This window comes from Triturus cristatus, chromosome 4_2, assembly GCF_964204655.1.
Source record: "Triturus cristatus chromosome 4_2, aTriCri1.1, whole genome shotgun sequence".
Taxonomy (NCBI): Eukaryota; Metazoa; Chordata; class Amphibia; order Caudata; family Salamandridae; genus Triturus; species Triturus cristatus.
In genome coordinates, this window is record NC_140586.1 from 248337905 (window position 1) to 248353567 (window position 15663).

Below are 15663 nucleotides of genomic sequence, written 5' to 3' on the forward strand. Positions count from 1 at the left end.
AAGACAACAGCAGCTGGACACTTAAATCCCTATTTATGACTATACAATATAAGTGACTTATATAATGCTATAGTGCCATTGTAATGCGCTCTAACAATGGGTAATGCCTGTGCTATATAAAGCTGCATAAAACAAACCAAAACTCCCTGAAAGAGAACACACTTTTTTAAGCTCTGTCTTTGTTAATGTCTTTCCAGGCCAAAGGTGACCCCAGAAGCAGTTCAATGAGCGCAATCTCCTATTGACAGTGTCTGACTTGTTTTCAGCGGGCACAGAGACCACTTCAACAACTTTACGCTTTGGGCTGCTGCACATGATTCTCTACCCCGACGTTCAAAGTAAGTGGCAACTTTGGTTTTGATTACCAATCAATCAATCAATCAAAGACATTTATAGAGCGCACTACTTACCCGTAGGGTCTCAAGGCGCTGGGGGGAGGGGGGTGCCGCTACTGCTCGAACAGCCAGGTCTTCAGCTTCTTCCTGAAGGAGAGGTGGTCTTGGGTCAGGCGCAGGTCGGTCGGGAGGGAGTTCCAGGTCTTGGCGGCCAGGTAGGAGAAGGACCTTCCTCCTGTAGTCGCTCTTCGGATGCGGGGGACGGCGGCGAGGGCGTGGTTGGCTGATCGGAGGTGGCGTTTGGGAGCGTAAAAGTTGATTCGGTTGTTGAGGTAGCTCGGGCCTTGGTCGTGTAGGGCTTTGTGTGCGTGGGTGAGGAGGCGGAAGGTGATTCTTTTGTTGACGGGGAGCCAATGTAGGTCTCTCAGATGTCCGGAGATGTGGCTGGTTCGTGGGATGTCGAGGATGAGTCTGGCTGAGGCGTTCTGGATCCGCTGGAGTCTCTTCTGGAGCTTGGCGGTGGTACCGGCGTAGAGGGCGTTGCCGTAGTCCAGTCGACTAGTGACGAGGGCCTGGGTGACGGTCTTCCTGGTCTCGGTGGGGATCCACCAGAAGATCTTCCGTAGCATGCGTAGGATGTTGAAGCACGCCGAGGAGACGTTGTTGACTTGCCTGGTCATGGAGAGGGAGGAGTCCAGGATGAAGCCCAGGTTGCGTGCGTGGTCTGTCGGTTTGGGTGCGGTGCCCAGGGCGGGAGGCCACCAGGAGTCGTCCCAGGCGGAGGGTGAAGAGCCCAGGATGAGGACCTCCGTCTTGTCTGAGTTCAGTTTCAGGCGGCTGGTCGTCATCCACTCGGCTACCTCTTTCATCCCTTCGTGCAGGTTGGCTCTGGCGGCGGCGGGGTCGTTGGTCAGGGAGAGGATCAGCTGGGTGTCGTCGGCGTAGGAGATTATGCTGAGGTTGTGTTGGCGTGCGATGGCCGCGAGGGGGCTCATGTAGACGTTGAAGAGGGTGGGGCTCAGCGAGGATCCTTGAGGGACGCCGCAGATGACTTCGGTGGCCTCTGACTTGTACGGTGGTAGGCGGACTCCCTGTGTTCTTCCGTCGAGGAAGGAGATGATCCATTCCAGAGCCTTCTCCTGGATTCCGACGTTGCTGAGGCGCTGTACTAGGGTGCGGTGGCAGACAGTGTCGAATGCCGCGGAGAGGTCTAGGAGGATGAGGGCCGCTGTTTCTCCGTTGTCCATCAGGGCTCGGATGTCATCGGTGGCGGCGATGAGGGCGGTCTCGGTGCTGTGGTTGGCTCGGAAGCCAGACTGTGAGGGGTCGAGGGATCCATTCGTCTCAAGGAAGGCGGCCAGCTGCTTGTTGACGGTCTTCTCGATGACTTTGGCTGGAAACGGGAGGAGCGAGATGGGGCGGTAATTCTTGAGTTCGGTGGGGTCCGCTGTGGGTTTCTTGAGTAGAGCGCTGAGTTCGGCGTGCTTCCAGCTCTCAGGGAAGGTGGCGGTGTCGAAGGATGTGTTGATGATGTCTCGCTGGTGGGGTGCGATGACAGCGTCGGCCTTGTTGAAGACGTGGTGAGGGCAGGGGTCGGTCGGCGATCCGGAGTGGATGGAGTTCATCGTGCGGATGGTGTCTTCGGTGCTGATCGGAGTCCAGGCGTGGAGGGTGGTGGTGGGGGGTGGTTGTTCGGTCGTGGTGTGCGTTGGTTGGTTGTTGAAGCTGTTGTGTATGTCCGCGATCTTGTTGTGGAAGTATGAGGCGAGGGAGTTGCAGAGGTCTTGCGATGGGGTGATGTCGTTGCTTCCTGCGCTGGGGTTGGATAGCTCTTTCACGATGTTGAAGAGTTCCTTGCAGTTGTGTGCGTTGTTGTCCAGCCGGTCCTTGAATGCAGTTTTCTTGGCGGCGCGGATCAGCTGGTGGTGCTTCCGGGTGGCAAGCTTGAAGGTGGTCCTGTTGTCCGGTGTTGGTTCCCTTCTCCAGACTTTCTCGAGGGCTCGGCAGTTCTTCTTGGATCTCTTGAGTTCGTCGGTGAACCATGGGGCTTTCTTGCTGCCGGGTCTGCTGGGCGGGGTCCTCAGCGGGGCGAGCTCGTCCGCGCAGTTGCTGATCCACTTCGTGAGGTTGTCGGCGGCCTGGCTGGGGTTCGCTGAGCTGGCAGGAGGGTGCTGGCTCAGGGAGGTGGCGAGCTGGTCGGCTGTGATCTTGTTCCAGCTTCTGCGGGCAGCCTGTTGCTGGTGGTGGTGGGTCGTCGTTCTTTTGAAGGTGAAGTGGACGCAGCTGTGGTCCGTCCATTGAAGCTCTGTGGCGTGGCTGAAGTCGATGTCTGTGCTGGATGAGAAGACTGCGTCGAGTGTGTGTCCGGCGAGGTGGGTGGGGGTGGACACCAGCTGCTTGAGTCCAAGATTGGCGAGGTTGTCGAGCAGGGTGCTGGTGTTGCGGTCGTTGTTGTTCTCCAGGTGGAAGTTGAGGTCCCCCAGGAGGATGTAGTCAGCGGAGGGGAGGGCATGCGGGCTGACGAAGTCGGCGATGTCCTCGCTGAATTGGGTGCGTGGTCCCGGAGGTCAGTAGATCAGGGTGCCTCTGAGGGTGGTCTTCGGGTCGGTGTGGATCTGGAAATGCAGGTGTTCGGCGGTGGTCAGGGTGTTGTCGGTGCTGGTCGTGAGACGGATGGTGTTTCTGTGGATGATGGCGATGCCTCCTCCCATCTGGTTGGCGGTGCGATCCCTCCGGGTGATCTTGTAGCCCTCTGGGATGGCGATGGCGATGTCGGGAGCTGAAGAGGCGTTCATCCAGGTCTCCGTGAGGAAGGCAACGTCTGGAGCTGTGGTGTCGAGGAGGTTCCAGAGTTCGATGGCGTGTCTGTGGACGGAGCGGGTGTTGAGCAGGATGCACTTGAGGTGGGTGCTGCTGGTGTTCGACTTGGCGGGTGCTGGTGCGATGCAGGTCCGGATGCAGGTGAACTTGCAGGCGTGGCAGCTGAAGGGTCCGTGGGTGCGTCGTGGTGTGGCTCGGTGGCATCCTGGGAATCGGCCGGTGTTGAGTGCGATGAGGGTGGCGGCGGTGTACGTCAGGCGGGTCGGCCGGGGGTCCTGGCACTGGGCGCGGTCCAGGCGCGGACGGGCGTAGACGGGCTTACCTTTGGCGCGCCTTCGGCGCACAATCGGCGCGCCCGCTGCGCGTGACCGCTGCGCGTTCGCACGGTCGCCATATATGGCCAAGTGCGCGGGGAGGCGGAGCAGCTGGGAGGCAGGAGCGGGGAGGGTACAGAAGGGAAAAAGGGGCGGGGTTAGCAGCGGTGGCGGGAAGCGGGGAGCGGGGAGGGAAGGCGAAGGCTAGTCGCAGGCAGAAAAAACACGAGATACAGAAGGCAAAATACAACTATACAAACAATTCTAAGCAATCAGACAGCAGGGGCACAGGGAGAGAAGCGGACCACGCCGCTCGAAGGAGGGGGCATGGCCACGCGGCGGCAGCCGGGCAACGAGGCACAAATGCGGGGAGGCACACGCAGCAGCTGGTGGCCGTGCGGCGCGGGGGTGTCCTAGAACTAGGTCACACTCACCTGCGTCGCACGGTCGCCATATATGGCCAAGTGCGCGGGGGGGCGGAGCAGCTGGGAGGCGGGAGCGGGGAGGGTACAGAAGGGAAAAAGGGGCGGGGTTAGCGGCGGTGGCGGGAAGCGGGGAGCGGGGAGGGAAGGCGAAGGCTAGTCGCAGGCAGAAAAAACACGAGATACAGAAGGCAAAATACAACTAAACAAACAATTCTAAGCAATCAGACAGCAGGGGCACAGGGAGAGAAGCGGACCACGCCGCTCGAAGGAGGGGGCGTGGCCACGCGGCGGCAGCCGGACAACGAGGCACAAATGCGGGGAGGCACACGCAGCAGCTGGTGGCCGTGCGGCGCGGGGGTGTCCTAGAACTAGGTCCGATGGGTTGGGAGAGTTAAATGGCCTCAACACCTATAAGTGATATAGCTCTGTTCTTACAAAATAACAATTTGATCAACAGGTTCATATCAAAAAGTTACCAATGGTTTGGTCTCCCTGTATTGACTTGAGATAAGTTGATCCTTTAAATTGGCCCCTCCCCACACCTGAACTGTATCTGGGTGAGGCTGCTGACTGTCGAAGCCTTTAACTCACAATGGGCATTTACCACACTTGCCTATTTTGTTTCATATATAGTTTATTCATAATTAAAAAAAATAGAAAACTTTCAAATTCATGTAAATGTTCTAAGACGTTTGTTAATGTCAAAATCTTCACTCTATTCACATGCCCAGGCACAGCGCTTGACCCCGCGATAAAAGCTAAAATTCCATTAGTTGCAAAAGTGTGTCACACTAGATTTCCTGAAGACCCTAGAGTTGCAAAACCTCTAGATGAATGATTAAATATAAAAGTATACTTTCTCCACGTTCTATAAATTTAACAAATCTAACTGTCAGCTGGGGTTTTTCTCCAGTGCTTCACTTGTAAAATTGTAAATACTGGTGGACAGAGATTTTCCCAGAAGCCAGCAGTCAGCTCTGACTAATGTCAGGATTGCCTAACGCACCCACCTCATGCGTCTTTCCCCCACTTTATTTCACTCTATCAGGTTGTTTATAATCCCTGCTTGCCACCTCTGCTTCTGTTTTTTCCGTCTTTCTCTTCCCTCTTCTTTCCTCTTTGTGTTTTTTTCTCTTTTCATCTGGTGCAAAGTATGATGAGGAAAACTAAGTCCCAGTTCCCAAAAATAAGCGACTGTGGGACCCACCTGCAACCACTGGTTCACATTTATGCACTGGTAATCGCCTTTCATGGTTAAGTTAATAATATTTGGTAAAAACAAAGCACCAAGCGTTTTTAAAGGAAGAAGCGTGCAGAAAATCAATATGATAAAGCAATGTGAGCAAATACAGTAATAAATATGAAGTTCAAAATGTCACTACTGGGTTGTATATAAAGCTCAAATTTTACTCAAACACAAGAATTAGGAATAATAACTTATATTTTAAAAACATTTCCTTGTTACTCAAAGTTTGACAAAAAAGTATGCAAAAGTGTAAGCATGGACATAAAGATATCTGGACCAAATGGAAGTGAAAATCATCTTGTCATTTCCCAGCCAGTGATTGACTTTCTCCAGTTTGGGTTATGTGATCGAGTTAGCAATCCAGTCATCACCAAGCTTAAAAAAACTAGGATGTAAAGTGTTTCTAAGTAACACAATGAGAAAGGATGAACACAAACAATAATAATTAATAAATCCAAACTGTAACTACAAAGTCTGGTAGTTTTTTGTTAGCCCACTGCTTGGTCGATCACTCAAACTCCCTTAAATTAGGCAAACTGAATTTAAAGTAACTCCAAAATCGCTTCTCCTTTTGCAAAGTCAAGATTATTGTCACCAAAAGATAATGCTTTTATCTGCCCTTTAATTTTGTATTTGAAATACTAAATTTCTTTCGTGAATCCCAGACTGAATTAGCCATGATTTTCTCATAAGCCAAGGGCCTCTCAGCCATAGGGTGGTCTTCCCCCAAAGCTTTTTGCCTTCCCCCTCCTAATTTTACTGAATTTGTTTTTTTGGCCCTTAGGACTTTACCACTACAGTTGAATGATGTTGCAATTCATCACTTTACTACACATGCCTTTACCACGCAATCTCCACACAGTCTTTACAATACATATACATTACCATGCAAATGTTTACCACGCATGTCTTTACCACGAACATACATATAAATGCATTAAATGAACCATTACCAATCGCACTGTTACCACGCATGCTATTACCATGCAAAACTTTACAGCGCAACTTTTTTAAATTAAAAATAAAATTGTAAGAAATATGATTGGAAATTAGAAATTCCTTTCCTATATAATTATAATGTCATTTATAAATTGCTTCGACAATACCTTTTGGCTTTTAAAAAAAAATATATGCTGTACATCTCCATACAACAAAAGGCAACAGAACTCAACACATCACGAGTCAACGCAATTCTTCAAAATCCTGCGCAAATGATTCCAAATTGCTATTACCACAGAACATAATGCAAAACAGTGTAACAGTACGTACATTTTTTCATCACCACTATAAATTAATGCAACAGAACAAAAATAATCTCAACACTTCAGAAATATTTCTAAAATAAATAAAAATGAAAGCAAAACATCACAACACGGTGTAAAATTTGAATCAATAAGTTAAACAGTATTTACTTTTAAGAAATCATACTTTTTTTAATTTCCACATAAGCAGAAGTCCTGTACCCAACCAAGGACCCAGTTACGATGCGTTTAGGAAAACATTTCCACCAAGGGCCCGATTACGATGCGGTTAGGAAGGCCTCCCAACTGCATTTTCTCCTTCCGAATCGGATCAGGAACGTGTCTTCCTGACCGAGGGCCATATTACGGTGCGTTTAGAAACATAGGCTCCCATAGAAGTCAATGGGAGTCCAACTAAATCATATCTGGAAGCATCTGGATGCATTATACTCGGTCGGTCTGACTCTCCCGATCTGAGTCGGTTGGAAATCATTTCCAAATCGGTACGATCCTCAAGATTTCCTACCCGTATCGTAATGAGGCCCTAAGAGGGGTGACACATTCTGAGAAGAAGGTCAAAAACACATTCAATTTTAACACGGAAAATAATTATGACTGTAGTCATGATTTTCTTCATAAAAAGCATAGATTTAAATTATTATTTTACTGTAAATTATTGTATCTCATTTAAAAAACATATAAAAAACAAGCGTCTACAATTTGTGGTTAGTGGTGCACCACCAATTGATGTGACCACAGAGAACAGGACAGTTGATCAGAGATAGTAAAAAACAATGACATCTACCTATCAAAGTTAGTAATAACTTACACAATTACTTTGCTTAGAAAATACAATAGAAATAATAGAACCAATCATTAAAAAAAATATGTGCTTCCTTTTACAATTATTGAGAAGCTTGTGTACACAGAGAGTTTGTGAAAATTAATGTAAGTAAAAATATATATTTTTTTGTTAATATTTGCAAATTAATGAGACTGTTTCCACAACAAGTACTTACCTCAGGGAAGGTGCTGGACAGCGACTGAGGGGCAAAATTACTATTTTACCTCCAACAAGTACTCACCTCAGGGAAAGTGTGGGCAGTGACTGGGGGATAAAATTACTATTCTAACTCCACCAATTACTTACCTCAAGGAGGGTGCTGGACAGTGACGGGGCAACTTTACCATTCTAAGTATGCTGAATACATACCTCAAAGAAGGTGCTTGACAGTGACAGGGGGCAAAGTTACAATTCTAACTCCCCCAAGTACTTACCTCAGGTAAGGTACTGGAGATTGGCTACTGTGTACCAATAAATCAATCAGAATTTGTAAAGTGAGGCTAATTACCTGACAGGGTATCCATGCGCTTGCAGGTCCAGAAGGCCCATTTGAACAGCCCGGTATTGAGGTCCCTTTGGAAATCCGGAATTGAGGTGGTGTTCTGGAGTTGCGTAGGGAGACTGCATGAAAACTGGGGGGAAAGCAAGGAAAAAGCAGTGAAAATAAGGGAACAACAAGGAGAAGGTACACAAAAAAGGGGGCAAAAGCAAGGAGAAAGCAGTGAAAATGAGGGAGAAGCAAGGATAAAGCACACAAAAACAGGAAAATCAAGGAGAAAGCAGAGAAAACAAGGGAAAAGCAAGTAGAACGCACACAAAAGATAGAAAAAGCAAGCAGAAAACTGGGGGAATGAGGGAAAAACAAGGAAAAGGCTCACAAAAAAAATGGCGAGAAAGCAGTGAGAACAAGGGAAAAACAATGAGAAGGCTTTAAAAAAACAGAGCAAAGAGCAAGGTGAAGACAGGTGCAAGAGCAATGCAGCAGCTGGGGAGAGCTGGGCCTGGGACCTCAGTGAAGATACTTGACAGAGACTCGGGTGCAAAATTACTTTTTAATTCATTTTTGTAGGCCATAGGACTCTGTGCACTTTATCTTTTACTGGTTATCAGTGGAAAAGCGCACAAAGAGCTAAGTAAAACAAAATAGAATTTCAGCAAAAATGGGAGGCAGGTAGGCAAAAGGTTTGGGGTAAGAGCACCCTGAGGCTGACAGGTCTACTATGCTAAAGTGCTTGTGATCACTCACCTAAACATTGTTTGATTGGCATATACCTAATTGGCATTTTTTATTTACTTTTAAGTCCCTTGGAGAATAGTATAACATATACCGAGGGCCTGTAAATTAAATGCTACCAGTGGCCCAGCAGCACTTATTGTGCCACCTACTTAAGTAGCACTCTAAAACATGTTCCCGGCCTTCCACGGCAGCCTGAATGCAGTGTTGCACTGCCATTTGAATTGGCATTTAAACCCCCTTGTCAAGCCTTAAACTCCCTGTTTATTACATATAAGTCACCCCTAAGGTAGGTCCTAGGTAGCCCATAGGGCAGGGTGCTGAGTAATTAAAATGTTGGACATGTACATTTAAGTTCTACATGTCCTGAAGGTGAAAAACTCCAAAATGTGTGTTTCACTACTGTGAGGCCTACCACTCCCATAGAATAGCATCGGAGATTCATTGTTACATTTAATAAGTGTAATTTCCTATTGGAAGAAGATAGCTACGTCATGTTTGGTCCCTTTGAAATTGGAATGATAAACCCTCTCTAATGGTAAAGTGGAAGTTTTCATGACAATTTTGAATATGCTACTTTCAGAAAGTTGTCCTTTTCCTGCCCTTAGCCCTTTGTGCCTGCATCCTGTCTTGGGTCACATGACTTGGTGTAGCTGACAGACTTTGTGAATTCCTCCCAGACAGTGAGACAATAGAGGGATTAGTCTGTCTCAGTGGGCCATTGATTGGCAGGATTGGGGGGTGGAGGTGATTACAACCCCACTTACACCTGAATAGACTGTGTGCCTTCTTGACATAAAGGGCATGACGACACTGCATTGTCACTTCATCCAGCTTGGAGTCAGGACAGGAGGATCAAGAAATTCCCTGCACCTCAAAGAATCTTCTCAGAAGCTTCTACCACCTTCCAGAAGAAGGATGCAGGGGTAAAAAAAATAGGACCATCAAACTGACTCTTCAGCACACTACTGGACCTTCAGTAGGACTCTTAGAGGAATGCCTGCTACTGTGAACTGCTGTGCACATTGCCAGACAGCTGCTGCCTGGAAAGTCTACTTTGCTGCCTGAAGCCTGACTTGAACCCTCAGAGTCCAGCCCTGCATCATCACCTGTACCCAGGACCACCAGAAGTGACTACATGGGCTAGTTTGCTGGACTCCTGTTCAGAGCCACAGAGACATAAAAGGCTCCCACCATCTTGAACCCACACCTAGACCCAGCCTGAGTGAGTTCTGAACCGCCAAGAGGTATTCCACCAGTCCTGGACCCTTTGTTGTGGTGCTTAATGTGCCCAGATGGCTGATTTCCAAAAATGAGGACTTTAACAAAATCTGGTATAAAAGTGCTCTGAGAACCAGGAGAAGACGGGCGCCAACCTATCACCTGTTAACTCACGTTGTTTCAGCGGTCATTCACTAAAGGGGTATCTGACCTCGTAGAACTGTCTTTGGCTACTGCCCTCTGATTTATCCCACTGGAGATTTTCAGCTTCCATTTTGATGACTAAGGCTAAAGGTTAAAAACTTCCCTGCTGCTTTGTTCTAAGGCCATCCAGCGACGACACTCCCACCGTGGACACTCCTACAGCCTAGCTCACTCCTACAGCCTTGCCCCACTGAATGTCTACCTTCTCAGACATTTTTCTTCAAGAATATTTCTAAATCCGACGATAAGCGCTGTCTGGGCTCAATCCACTTCTTGCATACGAACCGTGTTCCATCGCGGTCAGCCTTAACTTTTGACTGTGATTAGAACTTTGATTTTTAAGGCACTACATTTCATTAAAAACTTTAAAAATTCATAACGCCGGTTCATAACGCTGGTTCTACTGATTGGATTTTTGTAATTTTGGTGTCAGATAATTTATTAAAATGTACTATATTTTTCTACATTGAGTTGTGATTTTTCTTGTGTTGTGTGTTCACTTTATTACTGTTAGTGTGCTACATAAATAATTTATACATTGCCACTAAGTTGAGTGCTTTTTGTGCCAAGCTACCCAGAGTTAAGCACTGGTAGTTTAGTGACTTTTTGTGGCTCATTCTGCAAAGGATTGGTGTTGCACTTCAGTCAACCAACAACCCAATTTCTCAAATAGTCCATATAAAGAAGATAAAGACAAAGCTTCGAAAGAGTAAACAATTACTATGAACCAAAAAGAAAGGCTGCAAAATCATCGAGCAACACTAAAAGAAAATCACCAAGAGAAAAGTAAGTAATTCAAAAGTCAATAGTAAGCACAAGCAATTTAGAAAGGCATGATAAGCAGAAAATATTCTAAACTTTTCTTTCTGACCATAGATAGACAACAAGAACCAAAAACCACACCAAGCCTGAAAACTTCCTGCAATCCAAAAATACCATCCAGAAATTTTTGATCACAAAGGAACAAGAAATAAATCACAAGGTAACATTTTAACATTAAAACACATGTACAATATTAGCAAGTTATAGCAAATACTAGCAAGTTTCTTATCACAGAACACAGAACTAACAAAAAACTCTTTATTTTCTTTCAACAGTGTAATGCAACATTTTTTCCTCAACAGTTAACCTTATATATTTTTTTCTTAGCAGGACCAATTACAGAGAAGAAAATAAACCTCAACACTATTACATTTAAATGTTATATTCATTCTGCTTCTTTTACAAATCATTGAAAAATGGAAAGTGCAATGCAAGCCAGCTACATCAAATCGAAACATGGCAATAGACTGTTAAAGTATGATGGTTACATTTATTGTAAGGCGAGATTAACTGAGCCCAGGAGCCATTGGAGATGTGTTTAGTATTTTTCATCCCATTGCAAAGGCAGAGCAGTTTCTCTTGGACACACAGGGGCCAATACCGGGTCGGACAGCTCTCTGAGAGCTGTCTGTAGCCTTACCGTGCGACCGACACGTACCCGTAGCCGGTCTGGCCTGCAGAGGAAGTATGATGCGCATAACTGCCAAAAACCCGACCGACACGTAGGCTGTGATTCAAGCTCCATTCTCCGTCCGAGCCGTAACTCCTAACGCTGAACCGAGTCGCCCGGAAGCAGTATCCATAGCAGTTTCCAGCCTGACAAGTACGATGCGTACTTTCTACGCACCGGACGGGTCGCCACGTACGGGACGTCACAGCATCTGGAAAACAAGCATATCAGCTACGATTCGCGCCACAACTCAATCCACGGCTACGAGACGGACCAGCTTGCAACGGGTACGAGACGGAGCAACAAGCAGCGTGTACGACACGAACACATCATGAATCCCATTGCGCAGGTCATACCAGTACTCTACATCTATGATCGGCTCAGGAATCGACGCCGACGGCGCAGGTGGTAAGTCAGACACCTACCACATAAACAAACAACACGTACCCGCAAAATGGCACACACACACAGGGGATCCACATCCTGGCCACTAACAACAGCCCACCATAGGGGTTGCATGGCAAGCACCACTAACACTTCCACCCATAGGGGACCTGTTGCCCATTACTACTGCCACCCCCACTCATAGGGGACCTGTTGCCCATCACCCCTGCCACCCCCAGCCATAGTGAAAGCAAAGAACAATGGTTCTGTCGGGGAAGTAAGCAAACTAACTTAGACGTGTACTGAATACACTTTAGAACTGTACAGGACACACACAGACCCAAAGAAACAGAACTGAATTTGTGTTACTTGATGGAATAGTATTAATTATTGTAATGAAAACACCGAAGTGTTTACAGGGTGAACCAACCAGAATACACATACAAAATGGAACAATTTGTGAAACAGTGATTGCTTGAACAAAAAAATCACATATAACAGATATGTACAATGGACAATACATAGAAATAATAAACAAACAGACTTGAAGTACATAGGCCACTATAAGTTGTGATTTCCTTGTTCTATATGTGGATTTACACGGACGCATAGGACAGGTAACGTCGACGTTTCGACCCAATATGGTTGTGCCAATTAGTATGCATCAAAGGGGGTCTTCATCAGGACAAGAAATAGGTTGGGGACCTGTAAGCGCAAAGAGTTTGGTGTCAGGGCAATGTGTGCGTCACAAGTAAAGGAAATGTTTAATTTCCCTTATGCGGCAATATAGCTCACCTGGGAAAGCGATTTAATTAATTGGAAATAGATTCCTCGTGTCTCTTATGCAGGGGGCCGACATCAACTTTGAGGGTAAATTCTGTTGAAATTCTGCAAAAATTAAAGAGGAGGGGCTGTTGCATGGATTAAACAGACTACGTGTCCTATGCGTCCGTGCAAATCCACATATAGAACAAGGAAATCACAACTTATAGTGGCCTATGTACTTCAAGCCGGATCTGTTTGTTTATTATTTCTATGTATTGTCCATTGTACATATCTGTTATATGTGATTTTTTTGTTCAAGCAATCACTGTTTCACAAATTGTTCCATTTTGTATGTGTATTCTGGTTGGTTCACCCTGTAAACACTTCGGTGTTTTCATTACAATAATTAATACTATTCCATCAAGTAACACGAATTCAGTTCTGTTTCTTTGGGTCTGTGTGTGCCCTGTACAGTTCTAAAGTGTATTCAGTACACGTCTAAGTTAGTTTGCTTACTTCCCCGACAGAACCATTGTTCTTTGCTTTCACTATTACGCCCAGGTTCTGAGGGTTACTGGGTTGCCCCATTATCCTTAATGGTTATCCAGTGCAGGTCTTTACCTGCGAGGGTCTTAGCACATTTATTGTGATTTCTCCATATCAAGAATAGATTATGTCAGAAAAAGAAACATTGTCCTACAGTGAGGAATACATTAATAGACTAATACAAGAGCAAGCGGAATTTGACTATTTAGGCACTGGCCTAACGCCTATAGACACCACTCTTAATGATAAATTGTCACGCTTAGAGAGATTGGAGAAGAAATTGATCCGAACAAGACTACATGGACACTTACTAACCAAATACCTGCAAGCCAACATCATCCCAAAAGGACTACAGGTCCGTAACGAGCCGGCCATCTTCATTGATCTGCCAAAATTCCGTGAAGGATTTAGTTTTGTGGCTAACAACTGTTCTCGCCACTGGATGGTGCTTGGGGTGGAAACCGCCCTTGAGTATGTAAAAAAACTTATCCTAGAGATAACGGAATTGAAGAAAGAGATCTTGGAAGATAGAAATCTGAAGAATGCAAAAGAAGCTCTAGAAAGAGCAGAAAAAGCCACATCCGAATTCAACACGATTACATTGAATAAGAAATTGGAAAAACTAGCTAAGGACATTAAGGCCTACGACAAAAAGGCCACATATCCATACACTAGTGACGATTATTATATTCAAGACTCACAGGGCTATTACACTAATAGGAATAGACAATATTCCCGGAGATTCGCTACTTTCTCTAACTCTTCCTTTGGGAGTGGTTCAGAGAACGAGTCTGAAAGAGCAAGTACCAGTTCCGATCCTCGCCCATACACAGAGGGCACTAATTTTCAACCACTGGAGCCAACTTTCCAACAAGGCCCAACTTACCAACCACGTACTAGATACCAAGACAATTTCGGACCAGCCAACTCGGCTTTTTTAGGGGAACCCGCTTGGACCAGTCGAGATCAGAATTGGGGGCGACCACCCAGATGGAATCAAACACGTGGAAATCAACGGGGCAACTCCAGGGTTCGCTTTCAAACCCAACCACAACAGAACCACGGGGAAATTCGCACCAGACGCCAGACCTATCGGTGGTAATTCCCACACCAGACAATACCTCTAATCATAACATGGAAGACTCAACCAAATGTCAAGGAACAACAGAGATTGGCATGAATGTGAAGGACCCTGTATTGAACATCTCGAAATACTCTCTGAATAAAGCAGAGCATGACATTCTAGCAAGAGGTCTGTCCTTTGTTCCCACCTCCATTCCAAACTCCTTTAACATCAAGCTTGAATTGCACCAATTCTTCAGAAAGATCCGCCTAAAATACTTCTTTGTGAAAAATGAAAGTTACAAAAAGAAGATGACTGCTACAGAATTTCGTCCGCCCTCCACTTTCACACCGGCCTCTCACTTAATGAATGATAAGATTTTGGCCTATGAGAAGGTAGTGATGAGTGAAGTTATGGAATTACTGAGTAACACCAAGTATATTAAACATAACATCACCAAAGAAGAAAGGCTTGCACTTTCGACATTGAACAATAATAAATCCATCGTTATCAAGACTGCGGACAAGGGTGGAGCCGTGGTGGTACAAGACACAGAAGACTATATAAAAGAGATTAACCAACAACTCAGCTGTCCGGACAGTTACAAAAAGATCCCATGTGATCCTACTAAGGAAATTGCGAAGCTAATCCCTAAAGTTCATAAAAACCTACAGAAACCTCCCGGAAGACCAATAGTATCTGGCTGTGGCTCCATCTTGGAACCCTTGAATCAATACCTCGACAGCTTTTTACAACCTTTTGTTTTGGAAACAAGATCATTCATCAGGGATACTATGCACACTATCCAATTGTTTGAAGGCCAACCTTTTGACAGCTCTTTGCAATTGTTCGCAACTCTGGATGTATGTTCACTATACACCAGCATACCACAAAATGAAGCCATAGAAGTTATTAGGAGCGTATTAGATTCCCGTCCAAAACCACAATGGGTTCCCACAGACTTTCTTGTCCAACTATTACAAATCGCAATGGAGAAAAACTACTTCATCTTCCATAACATGTTCTATTTCCAGTGTAGAGGAGTAGCTATGGGGGCCGGATTCGCGCCGAGTCTAGCGAACCTGTATATGGACCATTTCGAGGACACAAGCATCTACTCTGCCCTGAATCCTTTCATTGATAATATCACAGCGTGGAAGAGATACATTGACGATGTTCTTATGTTATGGACAGGGTCAGAAGCCCAACTAATGTCATTTGTCGCATGGTTAAATTCTCGAAATGTGAACATTCAATTTACTATGGTACACAACAATGAATCTATACCCTTTTTAGACCTTACATTGGAAGCGGAAGAGGGAAGTATTCTGATGTCTCTATACAAGAAGCCCACAGATCGTAACACCTTGCTACAATACAATTCTCATCACCCGAGAAACCTAAGGGACAATCTACCGTACGGACAATTTTTAAGATTGCGACGCAACTGTTCGAGAAGAAAAGACTACTTCAAGGAAACGGATATACTTATCGGCAAACTGAGGGAGAGAGGATACCCTAAGGGACTT

The 15663-nt window shown here is 45.8% G+C and overlaps 1 pseudogene across 1 annotated transcript in view; it reads left to right on the forward strand.

The window, feature by feature from the left end:
* LOC146833567 (cytochrome P450 2D15-like) overlaps positions 1 to 15663 on the forward strand; it is a 450055-nt pseudogene that overhangs the window by 234160 nt on the left and 200232 nt on the right. The window contains exon 6 of the transcript XR_014960252.1: positions 198 to 338. The product of XR_014960252.1 is annotated as a cytochrome P450 2D15-like (transcript). The remainder of the gene's footprint in view (positions 1 to 197; positions 339 to 15663) is intronic.